General features: G+C 41.5%; 1 long non-coding RNA gene across 2 annotated transcripts in view; it reads left to right on the forward strand.

Annotated features, from left to right (window-relative positions):
- Positions 1 to 1,926: 1,926 nt before the first annotated feature.
- LOC120410385 overlaps positions 1,927 to 17,172 on the forward strand; it is a 39,530-nt gene continuing 24,284 nt past the window's right edge. Inside the window, exons 1-4 of one of the 2 annotated variants that reach the window (XR_005602947.1) lie at positions 1,927 to 1,999; positions 2,103 to 2,211; positions 3,007 to 3,085; positions 5,050 to 5,179. This is a non-coding gene — a long non-coding RNA (uncharacterized LOC120410385). Of the gene's footprint in view, positions 2,000 to 2,102; positions 2,212 to 2,236; positions 2,732 to 3,006; positions 3,086 to 5,049; positions 5,180 to 17,172 lie in introns of those variants that run through there. The other variant, XR_005603247.1, reaches the window with a different exon arrangement.

Consider the following 17,172-nt stretch of genomic DNA (forward strand, 5'->3'; position numbering starts at 1 on the left):
GGGTCTGTGAAATATGGGTTCAAAGGCCATATGAAGAAGGGCAGACTTTTAAATCCAGGACTGCAGAATCCTGGCCCCTATTCTGCTAACAAGTTGGAGGGGAAATCATGTCACCAGTAAGTTTTGTGAATTTGTCTGTCTCTCTTCAGGGGAATGGGTGTTTGCTCATTTTTGGTGTCCAAAACACTCTCATTCTTTGTTGATTTTAACAGTAGAATATAATGATATGCACTAAAAAAATAATTATAATTTAAATTTTTTTTATTCTTCTGGAGATAAAGAGATGAAAGAAATTCCAAAGGGTCTGAAGTGATGCTTGGGGTTTTTTTTTTCCCTTTGCTGGCAGACCTGAGAAATCAATTATTCACTCTGTTTTGTGTGGGCTGCCCCAACTCCGAGCAGTGCAGAGACATAGATGAGCAGTCCCAATAGAGAAAGTCATGGGCATCCCAGGACATACAACTGCTGTGAAAACCCCACCATGCCTAAGGTCAGTGGTGTTGCTGCACTTCCTTCATGAAACATTTCTTCATGTTTTTGGTGCACTCTTGTCACTTGGACCCATGCTAAGATATACTAAGAGAAAATAGTTCAGAGGATCGAATTATTATATAAAATAACATGCCAGAGCACAAAGGCTTGATAAAATTCTTGGTGTCAGTGCACAGACAGGGCTTCTTGACAGGAGAAGGGAGCACAGTTGGTGTCGAGGCAAGCAGGGACAGTGTCCTCCCCTTGAAGTTGTGGTGCTCCAGTGAGGCCAGCAGAGTGGGGACAGGGACTGATGATTGTCCAAGAGCCCAGTGGCTTCTGGACAGGTGCTCAGTGACATGGCGGGTCCGAGATGAAGCCAATCTGCTCAGTGCATCTCAGACCACTTGTGCATTCAGGGACCTGAGACTTGTAGCAGCTCTGTAGCATGGTAGATCTTGTTTTTCTGAACAAAACATGAACATCATTAAATTGAGCTTGGTCCCTAAGAATGCCAGTTTACTAAAGATAAAAATAACTACAAATGAAGTAGTGAGAGAAAACATTTAAACATAAGAATATATATCTGAGAATTGCAAGTTTTTAATGAATGCTTCTGTAGGTGTTCCCCTCCTCCCCCTAAAATCAAGATGTTCTGCCAGATAGAAAAAGAAGGCATCAATATATTTTAGATATTTTCAAAATGAATGAGAAATAGAGAGGTTCATAGACACATATAAATTAACAAAGGAGCTAGTCAGATAAATGACAAATAAGGGATCTTTGTGAAAGATCTAGATGTATAGCAGAAAAGAAATAAAAATAGTAACATTACTAATCACGATCCCCAAATGATACAGTATTCAGAAAGACTGGATGATATGTTAGTATCAGGGACTGAAAGACTATGGCTTAAACAGGAGAAGCCAGATGTTATTAGAAATGAAGTGTTTGGTTCTCTTTATGTACTACACAATCCCCAAGCAGACACACATGCTCCCTCCTCTATGTGTGAGGGAGACAAAATGCCTTGGGCTGGAATCCAAACCCACCCATGGACTGACTGAGTGGGGGAACACTGAGCAAAGAGAGATGAATGAACCCCTGCCCTTCCCCATGCTCCTGCAGCAGCTCTGCAGATTTCAGGGGATTACCCTGTGCCCCCTTTGCAGTGCACTGAGCTGGAATCCCTGCAGCTGTAAAAACGTTATTCTTGTGTTGGGAGGAAAAAAACCACAATCCCACAGTCAAAAAAGGCAGTATCTCTGCCAGTTTTCTGTGTAATAATGTAGTGGTTGAAGCACTCACTTTGGGGAAAAGGTTTTTTTTCAGGGTTCTCCTTACCACAACAGAATCCTACTCACACCTTCCATCATTCTGAAGAGTGTAACCTGAGCTGCCGGTTGTGATAATTGCCTCCAGTAATGTTTGTGAATCCACAGTCAGGGAATAAACACCATTTAAACACATCCTGGGTGTAAATGAAGAAGGACTAGTCCTGAGAGCCCAGAGCACAGTCTGAACAGAGGTGAGCTACCTACCAGCCGGGTTACTAAGTTCATATCTCACTTTCTTCCCTCTTCCTCTCCTCGACCTTCCATAAAGGTTTCATTTCTTTCTGAATGCTGCAGGGTGAAGAGGTTCTACTCCCTGGGATACTTACCCATCATTCTGACAAGTATGTGGTCTGGAGCTTGGACATTTTAAGGATGGAAGGAGATGTAGCCTTGACATTAACGAGTAAGTCTATGCTGAATTCTTTGCCTGTATGAAATTCCCAGAGGATGTTGTCCCCAAGCTATTTGGAAGAAATGCCCACTCAGGTACTAAGGATAACACCAGAGAATCGTGGAGAAGACAGCTGGAATGTGCTTCAGGGGTCAACCCTCTCCTTACTCTCCATCCCATTAAGTGTGTGTCGCATTAGAGATACGAGGGCGGTGTGAGCCAGTTACCAGCCTCGGAGAAGAAGGGGAGACAAATCCTCAGTTGCAGTTGCTTCTGTTGTGGCTGCCCAAGTAGCAAGAGAAGGTCTTTGTCTTTCCCCTCCCTGTCCACAGGCTTGCCTGTTAGTCAGTGTTGGTGAGTGCAGACCTGGCTGCCTCATGGTGATGGAAGCAGGGCTGCAGGAGGTGACAAGGACCTCCGGGGCTGGGCAGGGAACTGCTGTGGCTGCTAGTGATAAAATGAAGCCATGGAAAGAGTGATGGTCCCCAGGAGCTGGATGGAGTTGTCACCTAACTCCAAGCCCTTGACACAGGTAAATGGACAATTTTGCTTATTATTTTGATTACAGTTTTCATGTAGATAACCTGTATGTCCTTAAGAAATTATTTGTACCCAGCCCAATACAAAATATTTTCTGATTTTCCAGTAAGTAGGAATGGAGTGGGGGAGGATTAATATGAGTGACTTAGAACAAACTCAAGGTTCTTGGTATGGCCACAGATGGGGAGAAAGAAAGATCAATTAGAGCTACTTACTATTTCCTGGGCTGCTTCTGCTATCATCTGCTTTTTTTTTTTTTTTTTTCAGAGAAAAAACCTGCTCCAAGCTTGGTATTTCCTGTGGACACCATGAGGCCTCTGGCACAGCTTGGCTTAGCACTGGAAGGGTAAGACAAGTTCCTTTTTTTAGGCCACCTAGAAGTATAGGTCTGTCTCCTCTTGGTGAAGAGGCCCACAGAGCACATCCAAAGAGTGGCTCACCTTGCCATATAAATAATTACTTCATTATATGTTGTGTCATGTGTTCTCCTTATGATACTTTTCCATGCCACTACAGTGTAATCTGTTTTTTCCTTTAACCCTGTGCTCAGTGTGCAGTCGAATGCCAATCATTACCAGCACCACATGTTCATTTCAAATTATATCTCTTGAAGCTCTATTTTTGGTTGCTTTCTGGTCCCTATGCACTATTTATATAGTGCCACATATGTTTTGTGGAGCCCTGAGATGAAACTCAGACGTGCTGCTCATTAGACTACTGTCTAGCTGCTAAACAGTACCAATTCTCAGATGCCCTTTGGTGACAGAGTTACAGTAACTGGACTTTTAAGTCTGCATAGTCTAAGACTTTACCCTTCAATGATGCTGGCCCATGGCCTGCTGAGGGAATCTGGACCCGTGAATGATAAATAGGGCAAGGTGGCAATATGTTGTTTAAACTGTAACCTTCAATAAAGGTTTTATGAATTGACTGGTGCTTCCTGGGCACACAGTGTTCTAATGAATCTAACCAAATATTTAGAGGAGACAAGTAATTAAATGTGAGTGAATAAAAGAACCTATTAAACCATCTGGACAGTTCAAAGAATTGGTAATTTTCAGATAAAATGTTGAGAGTTAAGGTCACCAGTTAAAATCTGACCCTTGTTGAAGGTGATTAGGCATTACTATCACCTGATGACTACCTGGGAGACCTAGGTGAAATGAGTCAGGGATTGCTTTTGTGTTTATGACTAATTCTGCAGAAAAGATTTTCATATTCCTGTCACCTTTCCAGTAGATCCCCAGCAGGAAGATGAAATTTTAGATTATTTTTGTCTCCATCAGTGTTCATTTAAATTTAAATTAGGATGTGTTAGATGTGGGAAAGCTCGTGTTTCTATGACAAATTAAATGTATGTTTTGACAATTAAAAGAGAAGATGAAATTCCAAAATGGATGATTTTAAGGGAAAGGGGGAAAATCCCATGGAAAAAAGTGTGAAATCTACAAAGATGTTTTATATGGAGCATAGGCAGACATGGAAGGTTGAAAAAAAGAACAGACAACTAGCTGAAACCTGCTGATAAGAAATCTTTGTCAGCAAAAGAAAATCAGTTGAAGTATTTCAATCCTCAGCAACTAAGAAACCAAGCCCTCAAATGAGTAAGAAAGTGTAAAGGAGGCATTACACAAATAAATTTTATTTAAATTAGAAAGAAGTTAAATTAAAGTGGGTGGAGGTTGACTCTCACTTTGCAAAACTGGTGTTTACCACTGTCATAGTTGAGAACAAATTTAAAAGGCAAAGACAGCTGCATTCATCTACAGGCAGTCTAACGAGCTGCTAATCTATCTTCCAGCTAAAAAGCTGCTTATGCGACCCAGTACTATGCCTAGCAGGAAGTCACCTTAGTCAAGAGACTCTAAATATTTTGGAGTGGTGTTATTGTTTCCTCCTTCTGAAACTGCTACTGACTTGGCAGGTTTATGATTAAGCATAGGAGGAAAGAAGCACTGAGATGCTGGGACCTAGTTTGGTTCTTTGCCTAAAGAAAAGAGTTGTGTATTTCAGCCTCAAGCTTCTGTCCACACTCTGAGGCTGTTTAACACAGCCAGTGTTTGTTAAAAACCTCATGGAGAAAGAGGTGAGTGCTGAGCTGTGGGTGCTGAGCTGCTTGGGGCAGATACCTTTTCACCTTATGCAGTGGTGAAACACCACGTGCACCAAATGCTAGGAAACGTGGGGCTAAAGAACGATTGCCCAGTTTTAGGGTCCTTATGGACTAGGCTAGGCTTAGGTCCTTTCACTGGTACTTTAGACTTACCCTACAGTTGAAGGCTTACAGTCTTATATGCTGGGCACTTGTAGGGGACATGGAGAGAACTGGATGTTCAAGAAGAGTCTGAAGAAGACAGAAAGTTTGGTAAGAAGATTCCTGAGGTCATGGAGAGTTGCCTTCATCTAGAAGAAAGCCAACTTTTAATTTCTTCACATAGTGGTAAGCCATCTCCTGTAGTTAAGTGTGTTATCCACAGTAATCTTCTGTTGGAAAAGCAAGCACCAGTCTGGTATGTCATATTTAGCCCTCCAAAAGCTTAGGGGCAGTTTTTACCTGGTTAGGAAGGTCTCCAACCCAAGTTTCCCACCCTTCTGATGACTGCTATAACCAGGAGTTTGCAAGTACCAGGTTAGTGTCTCCTTTTGGAGCTATTCTGTTTGACACAGGCTATTTAAGTATTCATTGGAGCAGAGTCTGTGTTGGAGGTCTCTCCCAGGTGAGATTTCCAACCGCCAAACTACAGCATATCTCTCCCTCTATCTCTGGCCTAATGAATATTTAAGATATGATAGTGATGACAGCCATGGAAAAACCCATGAGAAAATAAATTCCATCTTCATAGGAGGGTTTAAATAGTGTGCTGTAAATAAAGCATTGGGGCCACACTGAAGACGAAGGATAAAAGAAAAGGTTGAATAGCTTACTCATTAAGTGAGCACCATCAAGCATGAGTACAGAACGAGGCAAGGACTATGTGGAAAAAACAGTATGTCATCAAGCAATTAAAGAGTGTGGCACAATGCGTATGTATAAGGGACTGAATTAATGTTTTCAGGAAATCTTAATTTTGGCATTTACTAGCACTGGAATGCTTGACTTTACAATCTGAGCAATATTAATTTAGTGTATATTTTTGTGTAGATAAGCCTGACATAAAGAGGAAGTGAGGGAGCCTCACAAAGCCTTAAAAAACATACTCCTTTTTCCTCCACCCCAATCGTCTCTGAATATGAAATTATGGCAGCTGGTTGAGATTCGCAATCAAACAGTGAAAACTTAGTGTACTTGATGATTATTGCCATTGCATTTCCTCTGTAGTAATCATTTTCCTATTTTAATTCCAAGCATTCTCTACCTCATCACTTTGCAGACTAACACGCAATGAATGCTATCAACAGGAGGTTTTTACAAAAGCCTCTACTGCTACAGTTGGAGTTAAAGAGGGAGGGGGCAGGGGCATTATAAAGGGTGAGGTTTTGAAGAGACATTAGAATAGATGGCTAAATAATAAAAAGTAATGAAGGTAGAATATTTTGCCTGCTGTTCTGCTGATGAATTTGCCCATGAGCAGATTGGAATATTTTAAAAACGTGTTCGTTATTCAAAATCGTTTGTTAAGGGTCAAATACTTTCCTGGTTACTCATACTGAAGCAAGAAAAACCTGTCTGTGGAACAAGCTGCTTCTGGGTGGGAATAGATGTGAGGAAATCTGTTCCCAATTAATTTATGGAAATAATTCTCCATTTCATAAGTGACTCTTTGTGTGTGTTTTTTATTCAGAATGTGGATGGTTTTGACTGATCTTTTAAGTAATGTGTCGTTACAATGTGTCACAACACACTGAACTGGGTTTGTAGTAAAAATATTTGGTTATATTCTGTTGTAAGTTAAGTTCTCTGATTGTTTTCTGATATTCATAGATAGTTGCCCTTCTTAACAGTTCTCCCCCTTCCCCTGAAAACATTTCCCTAAAACAATGGGAGAAAGTGAGCACAATAGGGACTGAAATGAATTAATTTTGCCATCTACAAGAATATGTGTGATTCTTATTTGGGAAGAGGGCCGCATTTGCCTAGTACTAATGACTAATGACTGATGAAAGGACTATTTTTAGTAAAGCACATGAGACTAGGCAGACATGAAAATACACACATGATGTTTCTAAATTCTCTAATGCTTTTATAGTGAAAAGATAATGGACACATAAAAATTGTGTCTTGTAGATAGCTAAAGCAATTATTATGTTGTAGAAAACACTTCTTATATTGATTTGTCAGAAGCCTTTTATATTTTGGTAGCTTGCCAAAGAGTCATTATGGCATAATATCTCTCCTAGTCTGTAATATACATTTGTTTCCGCTTTAGCAAAAGCACTTCTAAATGTGATATTTAGGTGAGTTGAGACACACAAGCAAATATCATTAAGAATTTTTGCAGTCCTGCAGAAGTTCTGAGAGTCTTTGGAGTCTTTTTGAAGTGGAAAAACAATAGAGGTTAAAACTGGGTACTTTTATCATCTCACACTGAAATGACTAACTCTGGAAGAGCAGAGGTGCACTCACAGCCTGCCCAAAGCATCTATACAAAGAACCCATAGAAGTATTTTGTTTATTAGCTGACTGCTAAGTTTCTCCTCATTTCTTTCTAGACTGACTTTTTTAATAGGGGGTGTAACTCAGTCACAACTAGAGGGGATTTGTTGAAACCCAGTTTGTACAGTTCCAGATCAGTTTGGGTTTAGCACTTATGCTGGCTACATGAGGATGTTTTCTTCATTGAAGAGTAGAATGAGTTCTCAGCTATTCTGGGATTTCAGGCCAAATTATGTTGTGAGCTTGGGTGTACCACTAGCAAGGTGAAAGGCAGGCTTTGCTGCTGGACTATCAGGGCAGACTCAGAGGTGTGGACTTTGGATTCTTTTGACCTGTGTCACTGTCAGTGACAGTGACAGTGACAATCCTGTCAGCTGCAGCTACAGGTGGTTATTTTGGGCTCTTCAGACCAACCTGCACTGCACTTAGGAACCAATGAGCATTGCTAAAACACAATGTAGTCATGTTTAGCCTCTCAAATGTCATATCCTGGGCATCTTTCAGGGATTTATTTATGATAATTGTGTCTTTTCAATGGGAAGCTTTTTCTCTCTATATATAATAGCTGACTCGTTAAGCTTGGCACGACCGAAGTGGAAGACTGGCCCTCTGAAAGAGGCTTTTTTTTTCAGTTTTGGATCCAAATGGTTTAATTTAGAATATTCTCTGCATCAAGCTGGTGACTGTCATGTTTTAACTGGGAATACAGATGCAGCTTTTTCGCCCAAGGACATAATTTATGACTGTGACCAATTTGCCACTTTGCTGTAGAAAGGCAGCCAGAGGTCAGTCCATGGTCCAAGATTTGTGTAGCACAATGTGGCTTGTGTTCACATGAGGGCTAGCTCCTCTCTAGCAGATTGAGTTTTGAAATAGCCCAGACTGAGCCAGGCCCTATTGAAAAGCTAGGGTCCTCCATTCACTCTTGCTTCTTGATCCTCTAGTGCCAGTGGTATGGAGGTGCCTGTTTTAGGACCTAAAAGGTAAAACACAGTATTTACTGTATATTAACTAGTAAGGATTCTGCTTTCAATGGCTGAGTCAGGCAGCAAGTTCTGAGTGTTTCCTTGCATCTCCTGTGCATCCCTGCCTTGCATAAAAAGGGTTCAAGAAATGTTGTTTTGCTGTCAATGAGGACTATAGATTGGCACTTCAGTATTGAGTCACAAATATGCTGAATAAGTTAAGGAATTGCAGTGTGAAATGAAGAAATTTTTTTATTGTAATGACTGGTTCCACTAGAAACTGAAACTTACCTTTATTCAGAGAGTAGGAGGAGTAAAAGCAAAGGAAATTAATTTTTCTCCTACAATAGCAGCCCTAATAAAGGGAGAATACCTTTGATGTGAGATAATATTGCAGAACCCCAGAGCAACTGAGTTTGAAAGAGGTTATTGGGTCTAATCCCCAGCTCAAGCAGGATCACTTAAAGGCAGCTTCTCAGGACAATGTCCAGATGGCTTTGAATACCTCCATGGAAGGAGACTCTGCAACCTCCATGGGCAACCTGCTCTGGTGCTCAGTCACCCTCACAGTGAAAAAGTGTTTCCTTATGTTTAGGAGCACCTTCCTGTATTTCGGTTTGTGCACATTACTTCTTGTTCTGTCACTGGACATCATTGAGAAGAATCTGGCTCCATCTTCTTTGCACCTTCCCTTCAGTTATTCATATCCCTTGATAAGATCCCCCTGAGGCTTCTCTTCTCCAGGCTAAAGAGTCCTAGCTCTGTCACCCTCTCCTTGTACATGAGGTGCTCTTGTTCCTCAGTCATCCCCACAGCCCTTTGTTGGACTCTCCTCACCAGTATGCCCATGTCTCTCTCATACTGAGGAGCCCAGAGCTGGATACAGTACTCCAAGTGTGGACTCATCAGTGGTGGATAGAGGGTAAGGATCAGCTCTCTCCATCCGATAATGGTATTTCGTGTAATGCAGCCTAGGATGCTGTTAGTCTTCTTTGAAACCAGGTCTCACTTGGCTCATACTCAACCTGGTGTCCACATTCAAATTTGCTTTCCAGCTGAGTGGACCTCCAGGATGTGCTCCTGCCTGGGGTTGTTCCTCCCCACATGCAAGATTTCGCATTTCTTGTTGAACTTCATGAGGTTCCTGTTAACCCATTTCTCCAGCGTGTTGAAGTTTCTGTGTGGCAGCACAACCCTCTGGTGTATCAGCCACTCCTGGTTTTGTGTTATTGGGAAATATGCTGAGAGCACACCTTGTCCCATCATCCTGATCATTGATGAAGATGCTGAACAGGATTGGAGCCTGTAGCCCAGAGTGACAAGATGGGGTACAGTGCCAATTAATGCCTGGACTGACTAGACTTTGCGCCACTGACCACCACCTCTGGGCCCAGTTATGCGACCAGTTTTCAACCCACCTCACAGTCTGCTCATCCAGCCTATACTTCATCAGCTTCTCTAGGAGGATCTTAAGGGAGACACCATTAAAAGTCTTGCTGAGATCCAGGTAGACAACATCTGCTGCTCTTCCCTCATCTACTGGAACAGTTATTTCATCATAGAAGCCTATCAGGTTGGTCAAGTATGACTTCCTTTTGATGGATCCATGCTGCCTATTCCTGATGGTTTTCTTGTCCTTATTGTGCCCGTATGTAGTTTCCAGGATTAGTGGCTCCATCACCTTCCCAGAGATCAATGTGACTGGCCTATAGTTCCCTGGATAACCCCTCTTGCCCTTTTTGAAGACAGGAATGATGTGCACTTTCCTTCCTTCCTCGGGTACCTGTACCTATTGCCATGATAATTTAAAGGTAATTGAAAGTAATGACATTAGCCAGATGCCTCAACACTTGTAGGCACATCCCATCAGTGCTCTGGTCTAGCTGATGAGTCAGTGATCAGTCAAAGGTTGGACTCGATGTTGGAGGTCTTTTACAACCTAAATCATTCTGTGATTCTGTAACTGTTCCTGTCCATGCAGCTAAAATTATCCCCAAACTCAGGCTGTTTGTGCCCAAGTATCTGTTGTGAATGGCCTCAGAGTGGTGTTAATTTTTTAATAGTGCTGTGAAAAGAAAGCTGCTCTGAGCCAGAAGTGTGCCACAGAAACCACCTGCAAATTAATATGCTTGGGCCCATGCCCCAGTCCTTTTTCTTTTATTGGTATTGATGCATCCATGTAGTCTGAGCAGTTGCTTTCCCCAGAGAAGAGTTTCACATGATTTACAGCTACATGAATTTGTCTTTTTTGCCTCTGGCTTTCTAAAACTACCTACAACTTACAGCGTGGAATAGGAGTTCACCAGCCTATACAGCCATCATTTGAAATCTTGGTGTCCCACTGCCCTCAAGCCTGTAAAAGCAGGAAGATTGTCTGGGAATGGAGATTGATGCTATTTCTTAATAGAACAAGTACAACTGTACTTAATTTTTAATTTATGAAAGAATTGAGTGTTTGCTTAGGAAGGGATTTGAAGCCTTTTGTGTGGTATTTTTTAAAATTTATTTTACTTTAAATAAAGGCAACCCAAGCTGTTGTTCTTAAGCACAGTAGTTTTACAAGCAAGCTCTCATAGGAGTGAAGAGCTACTCCCCAATGCTTAAGCATTATTCTGTATAATTATGGATATTTTTTTTGTTCCAAAAATATTTTTTTGAGAAGCTGACATTTCAAAGGCTTTCAATTCTGTGTGTCACTATCAAATAATCTTTTTTGTACTTGGCTGTTTATTATTGGATTGCAACAACGATAAAGCTCTAGGGGTTTTGTCTCCTTTGGTATGTTAATTAGCTATTTTCCCTTTGATCTTTTTCTTACTGAAAAGAGTGAAAAGCTATCTCGGTAGGGAATCTTACTGATGTACATTCTTCCCCTCATCTCCATAATCTGAGGATCAGAGGGAGACAACAAATTTCACTGCTCAGTGAGGTTGCTATAGGCCTTAGTTATAATGTACTTGGTTTCTAAATAATCCCACCACCATTTATATTTGGAATACAGAAGAGGAACCTTTGAGAAAAGGAAATGCGAAAAAAATTAATTTTAAACTGTGAACTACCTTCATTAATTTAACTTTTTCTTGAAGTTTTACACTCATGCATATGCCACAAGCTCTTTCTTGTATGCCTCTACACATTTTTTCCTTTTTTCTCTCCTTCTATTTTACTGTTGGCTTTTGATACATTTTCAGTTCTCACAGAAATAAAATATAGGCTAAGCACAGAGTAACTATCGAGTGAACTTGTAAAGTAATAAATGTTAGAATAGCTTTCCTATGGAAATGATGAAACTCCTGTAACTTTGGACCATTAAAAACAATTGGGCAGAATTGTGGAGTGGTGGGGAAAAAGCATATACATATACGCACAGAGATTATATGTATGTATTTCTGTCTCTCAAAGTCCTTCCTCAAAAGCTGTCATCCTCTATAACATTTCTTGAAAAAATTGAAGTAAAAGCACTTCAGTGAGAGGCAGAAGCAGATCTGCTTCATGGGGCAGTCCAGCACTGGGAGAAGTGTAGGTAATATTATCTATTGGAGACTTTCCAAACAGTTTCTTTGAGCCAGTTTATCCATTTTCCTAGGAGATGGACAAAGCATGAGGCAACCTTGCTGCAGAGATTCTTGTGTCCTCCAGTGTGGGATGTGACCAGATCTTGATATTCACAGTACAGATATCTACATTTGAACAGGTCATGTAGTCTGCATTGGAAGTCAGGGAAGGGAAGCTGGCACTTGCAGAGCAAAAAGGACGCTATGCCAAAGAAAATGTTGGGTGAACTCCGCCCTAATAGCATCCATTTCTCTCCAGTGCCCCGTTCACATCTGTATCAAATTGATACTGGTGTTTTCTGAAATGGGATGGGACAAACCCTTCCTCTTCCAGGTTACCTTGCATGTGGAAGGGTGAGGAGTACCTAAGGTTCTTTTGCTGCTGTCCAACCATTGCTGCTGTTGCAGCTCATCATTAATGTCTCACCTGTGTGCATGCATGGGAGGAGGTGCCAGACTGTTTTTGTAGTACAGGTACATCACCTGCTGAGGGATGTGTTGGTATTCTCCTGCTGTGAACCCTGGGCTTGGAAACGGTCACATTAACTTGCAAGTTCAATTCAGTCATTAAAATACAGGTGCTTAATTCAATCTGAGGTGCCTGAAGGAATCTCAGACACCCATATGGGTCTGACTTACAAAAGACAATGAAAGTTGCAAGTTCTCCTGGAGCAGCTGGAAGTCCTATGGCATCTTTTATGGCATTTAGACAACTCGATGTCACTCTAAGAGTGGATGCACATTGAGGCATGTGTTTGCATGCAAGTGAGGTGTCTAAGCCTCCATTACAATGGATGAAGATCTAGTCAATACAGTAGAGTCTTGAGAGCTAATAGTCTCAGTCTAAAAGTAATACCTACAGGTGACCAGCTGATTTCAAGTGTCTAACATGCTTCTACATTCTGGACCTGAATTCCATCCCCGCTATGTAAAAGTCCAGTTCAATGTGCCTACATTATTGTGGCACCTGCTGCAGTTTAAGATACTCCCACTTGGCTACTAGCTCCTATTCCAGGAGGACATAGGTCCTTTGTCATATGTGACAACCCCATTGGATACTGCAGTCCCTCTAGGACACCTGAAATGGCACTAGATACCTGCGTATGTGCAACAGACTTGAGCATTAGATGTCTGCTTTTTTGCGAGCTCAGAAGTTCCCCAGAAAATATCTCTTTTTCTCCACTGAGTACAAAACAAGCCTAGTTCAGATGTTGAGACATCTGTGGTAGATCTCTAGCTGTGATCAAGTGAATTCCATTTCTGTTTTTCTGGGCACATGCATCTCAAAGACACTCGGGATTCCTACTTTTTCCAAGGTGGCAGTACAATCGTCGTTTCTCTGGAGCATCTACAGGATGTCTACATGTGTCTGGACAGGTGTATTCTGACACAGAATCAAAAATAAGTGAAAATCATGTTGAAGTTGTTCATGAGTGATTTTAATGCTTTTGCCTTCCTTTTGCTGCTCTACAACCATGGGATGCAAGTTGGTGCTATGATATGAAGAGCCAGGGATATTTTTTTTTGCCTTAGTGAAATCTCTGGTATTAATTTTTGAAATGTGCTGCTTGCACAACATCTTTCCTCAAGTTTTTCCCCACTATCTCTAAGACTTAATATCTTAGAGCAGTGTCTGTAAACCAAAGCTAATGAAAAAAAGCAGACAGGAGGATTTAGATCCTGTTATAGTCTTATGCAATAAAAATCTTGCTCCCACAAGAATCAGCTGTTCTCAGGAAGGCTCAGGTGGGATTCCCAATGGTCTGTGTAATTACAGGGGGAAGGATCCTTACTTTCTGCTCTAAGTCAGGTAACCAAGTCTGAGATAGTCACACGACCTTCCCTTCACTGAAATTGAAGAGAGAAATTGAAGTCTCCAGAGGAGATTTGCATTTAAGACTGCTCTAATAAATCACTCTCTGGATGTGCTCATTTCTGTCTACTGACTATAAAAGGAGTCTCAAATCATGAGCTCACCCGAACTCAGACATTTATAAAGTCAATGAAATAAAAATATCTTATATATATCTGAGACCAGTGGAGGATTTCCTCCTGTTCTTCAAGATTAAATGTTCTGTCATGAATGTGAATACATGAAGTTGTATATACAAGACCATTATTTTTATGTTCATAAGCCTTTTACTGTCATGCTACTTTTTAAATATTCAAAAAGTGACCTTCAAATGAAAGTCATCAGTGTTTTCAGGAAAATGTGATAAAGTCTGCTTGGCAATCACATCTATACTTAAGCCATGGTGACAGCCAGAATATGCACTGAGTTAATGCTACCTGAATCAGGTGTGGTACAAAACCCCCTGGGCATGGTGGTAGGTTTCTATTTGTTTGGTTTGACTATCTCTTCAACCACACATTCTGCTTCTTTATTTCAGACCTCTTCACTCAGAAGTTTGGCTGTTGTTGCCTCTCTTATTTTTCCTTTTTCCTTCTTCCATCTTACTTTTTCCCTGTTTTTCTCTTTTGCTTGTCATTTCGTTGTCAGGCAATTCCTCAATTTTCCAAGATGTGGATCATCTGCAGGGGATGCTTGGAGTTCCTTGAGCTATGTGTTTTTCCTTTGTACCACCACATCTTCAGGGAGGTTTATCAGTTCTCTGTCCTGAGACCTGACCTGTGTAACATGTTTATCAATGACCTCATCAAGCCTGACTGGGAGGCACCTGTCAATATACTCAAGGGGAGAGCCAGAGAGATGCACCAAGACAGGCTGGTGGAATGGGCTGACAGGAGCCTTATGAAATGAGGACCTGACAGACGGCAGGCTGCACACGAGCCCTGCAGCACAGAGGGAAAAAGCCTCCTTGACTGTATGAACAGGAGCACAGTCAGTAAACTGAGGGAAGTGACCTTCTCCCCTACTCTGCACTCAATAGACCACATCTAGGTACAGCAACCCGTTTTGTGATCCCAGTACAGGAAAGTAATTGAAAAACTGGAGCAAGTTTAGCAGGGCCACTACGATCGTCAGGGGTTGAAGCACGTGCCCTGTGAGGAGAGGCTGGGGGAGCTGGACTTGTTCAGCTTGGAGATGAGGTGGATGTGGGGGGACCTTACAGAAGGCCCCAGCACCTATGAGAAGCACTGATAAGACAGAGCCAGGCTCTTTGTAGTAGTGTGTGAGATAGGATGAGAGAAAACAGGCTTTTGGTGAAAAATGACAGGTTCAGAGTGCATGTGAGGAGAATCAATAAAGACAGTCCAGCAGTGGAAGAGGTTTCCTGGAAGACCCTACAGTTTTCATCCCTGTAAATTTTCAAGATCTGGCTGGATAAAATCCCAAGCAACTTTCTCTGACACCATAGCTGACCCTGCGTGGAGCAGGAGGTAGGACTAACAACCTCCTGAGGTTGCTCCCAAACAGAATTATCCCGTGATCCTGTGATTTAAGCTCAGTCCTTGTCCTGTATCCTTGCCTTAGCTAAATTGCAGTCCCTAAGTTTGCTGACGCTGACCTTGCTTTTCTGGCTTGAAGTCCTGGTTTGACCTTGGCTTCAATGTGATGGGCTTGATGTGCAGTGACCAACAAACCCATGGTGCAGTTGATTCCTGCACCCAACCCACCTTTGCCTGGCAATCCCAGCTGCTAGAAACCTCACTCTTCCTAAGACTGCAAGGACTCACTGTCACCATAAGTATTTCTGAAATTTCAGATTTCATACCTGCATTTTACAACTTCCCCTCACTCTTTCATCTTCCTGGGAATAGTGTCTAAATCAGCCTGTCATCACAGCACAGGCAAGAGGCAGTGGCATAATGGTTGCAGTAGAAGCATGTATTTTTATTATTAACATCCTGAAAATGATAGAGAAATTGCAGCATCACTTCTGTGTATAGTAAAGCCATCATTATATCTTTATCTGTTTTGAGGAAAAATTATTATTCTACTTTGGGGCAATGTTGAAGAAATATGGGAAAAGAGACATTCCTGAGGAAACGCACTCTGGGCGGAGAGAAGGCATATGGGATTTGCAAAGAAGGGGTAGGTATAGGTGATAGGATAGTTGTTTGGCTTTTGAGATAGAAAGGGAGAAAGATCTGGTTTATTTACTCCTGTGATTTATGTAAAGAGTGATGTACAGCTATTAAATTTTAACTCCACTGTACTTTGAAGACATGTTGCAGGATTATCCATATTCTCATGTTACTGCTAGAGACAGGAGGCATATAGTCTCAGTGTTCTGCTCACCTTATCCAGCAAGGATCTGTCTATGTAAATACTAAAATACGATTTTTTTTCTGTAGTTCAAGGTCAGCATCCTAGCAAGAATGCTCACCCTTGAGTATGTTGTGCCAAACAAGACCAAGCATACCCACAGTCAGTTGATTGCAATTTCTTCTATATCCCTCTAGAATCAGGAGTTGCAGGGTGTGGGTGGTGATGGAAAGAAATTTATGAAGGTGATGAAGGTTTTATATGCAACAAAATATTTTCGTATGGCCATGCTGGACTTGCTCTGTGTGGTATTTGGGATGCTGCTGTAAAATTATGTGGTGAAAGCTAACAGTGGATTTTGTAATCACAAAAACTGTCCCAAACTCTCATACATGCAATGCTCAGTGACTAGCTGACAAGCTGCAAGTAGTCTTCTGATTAACACTCCATTCTCAGAGCACCATGGAGAAACTGTCCCCGTATGTTGTTCTTCAAGTTCCTGACAGAACAGACTTCTCAGAAATTGCACTGCTGAAAGGTTATTTTGTTCCCTACTTTTTACCTTCTACTGTCTGCTTGTCCTTGTTAAACAGATATATATCCATCCCACTTCCCTGCAGAACCATAGCCTCTCAGTTTTATGTGGGCTTGGAAGAAAAATGGGCTAGTGTTGTTTCTGACATCCTTTGAGGATCTGGAGACATTCATTAGGAATTTCTCCTCCTCACACTGACATTGCGTAGGAGATAGATGCATTATTTTAGTGATGAGTTTGAATTGGGTGGCATTCTGTTTTCAAGTGTACTGTGGAACAAGGGGCGGGTGGTGTCATGGATGAAACTTTCTGCTAAATTCATCAGGATCAGCTAAACAAAGCTTACAGACAGGAAGATAACAAAATGTTAGAAATGTTTGACTGCAAAGGTCCTCAAAAATTGCTTATTGCCACTATCTGCAATAAGGCAGTATCAGGTGTACCTCAACCTTCGGTGACAGTGTTGTCTGTGCAACAATTACAAACCCTCCATTGCTCAGCCATTATGAATCCTAGATTTCACAACTGCTCCTTGCAGCAAACTCTGACGTGCAACTTCTCTTCCATTTGCAATGCCTTCTTAAAAGCAAAATTAAATAGTCTTTGCTGAAAAT

The sequence above is a fragment of the Corvus cornix genome, chromosome 1, assembly GCF_000738735.6.
Source record: "Corvus cornix cornix isolate S_Up_H32 chromosome 1, ASM73873v5, whole genome shotgun sequence".
Lineage (NCBI taxonomy): Eukaryota > Metazoa > Chordata > Aves > Passeriformes > Corvidae > Corvus > Corvus cornix.